The sequence below is a fragment of the Ascidia mentula genome, chromosome 8 (assembly GCF_947561715.1).
Source record: "Ascidia mentula chromosome 8, kaAscMent1.1, whole genome shotgun sequence".
NCBI lineage: Eukaryota > Metazoa > Chordata > Ascidiacea > Phlebobranchia > Ascidiidae > Ascidia > Ascidia mentula.
Window position 1 is genome coordinate 10,867,801 of NC_138573.1, and position 4,719 is coordinate 10,872,519.

Here is a 4,719-nt window from a genome sequence, read left to right on the forward strand (position 1 = left end):
ACAACAAAACGTTACAAACCACGCGTACTAAAGTCTCTGTCTGTGAGTCTATAAAGAAATCATGGAATACACTGTAAATCAAAAACGTGGAGTTTACCAACCCGAGGGGTGGTCCCATAATTCCAAGCTACGATGGATAATTCCACCCCTAGGGTTGGGGTGGAAAACTCCACGCTTGAGTATTAACACCTTCAGCGGTGGTAATTTCCACCACTAACCTGCGTTTACCCACCCACTGCAACCTACATATTTTACGGTTACACCCTTGCGTGGTCTTTTCCACTCCGACAAAACTGCACAAATGTAGCAATGGAAATGTATTACAGAACAAGAAATAAAAGAAACAATCACTGTAAATAAAATATTTATTCAAAATTAGCCTCTTTATTGGTCAAGTTTTATAAAAATGTTTATAGCTAGCATATTTATCAGAAGCAATGTTTCTTACACAAAACAGAAGTGTTATAATAGTGGTTACAAATCTCGAAAAGAAAACAGTGGTAATTAGATTGCATCATACTGTGGCAGCAAGAAGGCAAAGTTTTAGGAAAACAAAGATCAGTGATCAGCACATTCAAAGCATAAGAGAGTTCACAATACATATGTTGTCACCTTTACAAAACATTTCTATTTTGAAGGAGGTGTTTGCATTACATGATGACTTCACAACAGTCTGATAAGGTGTTGTTGTTTCGCTTCAACCTGCAAAATTAAACATGATTTATACATAAACTAACAATATTTGGAACGAACCTGCTAAAAATATACTTCTAAAGCCTTTACTTTGACGAAAAATCACAACTATATAGTTAAAAGTTGGGTGCAGTGCATTATTTTAGGAAATTAGTAGGAGTTGCAAATATTTTCTATAAGCAGGCACTTTATGTCTAATATGTCAAGCAAGTGCATGACAATATTTTCTAAGGAAGCAGATTATAACAATGCTGGGAAACAACAAAATCAAAATGGCAAATGACTACACTCTAGTTTGATGGTAGTAATTTTTGCTGTTTTTTGAAAAAGCTTTCCGGACCAATTTGGGTTGCTTAAGGAAAGAATAAGAAACATAATTTTAATGTACAACAGATTAAAATAACACAAAAAATATGCTTTAACTAACCTCACTGTTAATATGCATGAAGGAAGTTTTTCATCCAACAAAACTGACAATTGCTTTATTATTCCATACAGCTCCTACAAAATACAGACAAATAAGTTGAACAAACGTTACGTAGAGTATCCAAATTGGCATGAAGAAGAATAAATTTTTGGTCGAGCAACTTTTTCAGCCTGTCATCAACGATTTATCGATATTTGTAATAAAATTGACAATAACACACCCAATAACATTTTTGCTCGGGCATATACAACATTTTTATAAATGCTATGATCATCCATGGACCCAAAGTAAAAGGATTAGGATCTGAAACCTGAAGAAAATCAAACAACCATAGCATGAAACAAAATCAGACTAAAAAATGTTGTCAAATCAAAGGCAATCACCTGTTAAGAGGTTGTCTGGTTTTCTCAAAAGAGTGCACAATTTTTTTTCATTGCCATGACTTTAATTGTTTGCATGTCCGTCACACCAGACTGTGGCCTGGTGAGGTATGTTTGTGCAAAGAATAAGCTGAAGACAAGAGATGAAGGTTAACTTAAAAACAAAATTATAGGTCAGCACAGTATGTCAGTTGCTGGACGCTGGTTACAGTTGGAAAATATTTCAATATTTTCAAATATTTATACATATATATATATGATTAGACATTGAATTGACTAAGCTTCTTTGAGCACTGTCAACCAATTTAACATTTGTGCTTGCTGCTACCTTTTATTTCATTTTTATATAGAAGTAAAGCTGGTGATTGACATCACAGTTGGTAACTTAATTGCTTGCTGAATCTGGATTGTTTTGTCCGACATGGTCATTTATCTTCATGTTCTGAAACTGTTCAGTTATCACACTTTTACCTCTTTCTTAAGAATGTTTTTTATACCAGTATTTAAAGAATTGTTAGTACATTAAGGAAGCATCAGGATTAGTACTTCAATGTCTGAATCTGTGGAAGTTGTTGTTTAATACACAAACTGGTACTGGTATAACACACAACCGCATAAAAATGGTATAATTTAACGTGGGTTGCAAAACTAAAACATAATTACCAACCTTAAGTTTTAACAAGCAGCTTTCCTTCCAAAACGCATCGTTCACTAAATAAACTCTAACAGCAAGTCAACTTTAGCCAAGTATTTTTCTTCCAAATTAACGAGTTTCGAAAATACGCGGCAAAACATAAAAATGTTATATATATTTTCCTTTTATTTGTACAATCTTCTTTTGGATAACGTAATGCTTGTTAAACAACGATACATCGCTTAATTTATTTTTGTTTTTAATCACTCAATGCAAAACTGAATGTTAATTCAAAATTTTCAATTAATCTGGTCTAATCGGTCAAATATACATTGATTGCAAAAAAAGCTACATGTGGGCCGTACCTCACAAGTCTCGAAAATTGAGCGTTAGAGGTCATTCGTTCATGCACCTGGTGACAGTTTCTCTTGTTTGCCAAAAACAATTGCCGAGTGTGATGACTTATGAAGGAGAACTATGACTGGTTAACAGAAAATAGTTTTGACCAGAATTCCCAAACAAGGGTCAGGACTAACAGAAAATTACAAATTGAGCATAATTTCTGTGATTCATTTTTCCACAAAATCTACCTCAATATTTTGGTAGTTTTTCAGCTAAATGTTCAACAGCACCAATGTACTGCCTGGAAACCATAATAAAACCGCCCCAAGCTCGCTGAATCGCTCTGGCAACAGCCTATTCATTTGCGCTCATTCAACCAAAACACCAGCACCTATGCATGACCCATTGCATTGTTGCACACAATTAACTCTGTTACGTGGGAGTTCGAGAAGGGCATTTCCCGACCAAGAAACTCTTTTCCACAGAAATACAGAGATACGTCCTCCAGATGGTAAATTTAGTTAGTTCTACCAATAAGTCATTCTCCATCAATGGAAAACACTTTACAATTGCAATGATCACCGAGCCTACAAGGGTGGAACTACAACAAACACATGGGTGTAACTTTCCACCGACACTTTATCAATGCGTGGAAAAGCACACGCCAAAATTTTTGAGGTGGAAAACTACAACAAAGGGGTGGATTTTAACACGTAAAGGTGGTAAAATTCCACTTCGGGGTGGAAAAGTCAAACATAGGTTGGAAAATTCCAAGCTATGTTCGTAATTAACACCTTTTTTCCACCCTAAAAATTTACAGTGTAGAGTTATAGACTAAAAAATCGTCCTCTTCAAAGACTGAATTATATATCTATGACTCTTCTTTTACCCAAAGATGTGTGGCTTATATAGAAAATGCATACAGGGTCGTTTGGGTTCGGCCCGATCCGTGACTCATTTGAAAAGACAGCTGTGTTGATGGAAGGGTCACGGAATTTGAATAGCCGGATATTTAGCTGTCTTCCGTGCATACAATAAACAGCGCGTTATCCGCCGTATGTTGAAATGGGTTCGTGACGTATTACTCGACGTTAATAAAAATACAGATGCCACGTAAACACAACATAACATACGAGAAATGTGACGTCAGATACAAACCAATCACCACACAAAAAGTAAACAGGACACTTTGTTTATGCACAATTGCAAAGGAAATACTCATGTCATGCTAGCATCAGAATATATTTCAACAAAATGAAACCCAAAGCTTCTTTAAAAAAGACATTTTTGAATCTTTAAGTTAACAGGCACATTTGTATTGCTTATTTTTTATCTAGTTTTGTTTCTCCACACTGTGAATTTTGTAAACAACAACCTAAAAGAATGCATAAATATGTTTATGTATGACAAACACACACAAAATTACATCTACATAACAAACTGACTTACATAGAAAAAATTGTAGGTGATTATGAAACATATCATAATACATAAATTTGTATGTATATTCTTCAAGTTTTTCAAAATATTTTTGCCTGTGGTAGGCTACTTGACTTCACCCAATGATTTCAAAAGTAATGATGAGAAACTACACCAAAACAACCATTGTTACGTCAATCTCCTGTAGAAATGGTTTCGGTCACGGTCGTGCTTTAATGCATGACAAGAAAGGTCGTCTACTTGTATTTGTCTGACAGGTATACAGGAAGAAAAAACGAATTAGTAGCCGTGCTTATGTTTCAGCTTGCCTGGGTATGTGCAGATGTGTGACATAATTCTTGTCACGGATTCAATTGACGTAAAATAGCGTCTTACTCATTGTTGCGCGCAGGTTTTAAAGATAAAACTTAGGTTTTGCGAAATGTACAGTATATCCCGACATAGCCTATGCTTCTTTAACATAACGTATTAGCCTCCAATTAATGATGTATCAATTGTTGTCAAATTAGTCGTCTTTTTATCCGGTAAGCCTGATTTGTTCTTATTGAGTAACCTAATGTGATTAGTAAATCAAAACTGGATCAAAAAACCAAAGGCCCCTGGCAGGCTGTCGATCGCACACCGTATCAATAATAATGTATTAAAATCCCAACACAGCGATCTTTAGACAGCTCAGATCGATTTATTTAGAGAAAAATATATTTCGCCTAAAACGGCATCATCAGTTTCTCCATTTACCAAAACTGCCAAAAAGGAAAAACAGAAAGGAAAAAGTCAAGAATCTAACGCAAAAAGGTTACGCA

The 4,719-nt window shown here is 35.1% G+C and overlaps 1 long non-coding RNA gene across 2 annotated transcripts; it reads right to left on the reverse strand.

The window, feature by feature from the left end:
• Nucleotides 1–302: 302 nt before the first annotated feature.
• Nucleotides 303–3,670, reverse strand: LOC145911364 (uncharacterized). Of its 2 annotated transcripts, XR_014403235.1 has the most exons (5): nt 2,168–3,670; nt 1,829–1,948; nt 1,504–1,630; nt 1,121–1,194; nt 303–702 (listed from the first exon to the last, which is right to left on the reverse strand). It is a non-coding gene; the product is annotated as an uncharacterized LOC145911364 (long non-coding RNA). The 2 variants fall into 2 exon arrangements; XR_014403234.1 differs by having other exon boundaries at nt 1,829–3,670.
• Nucleotides 3,671–4,719: the final 1,049 nt, after the last annotated feature.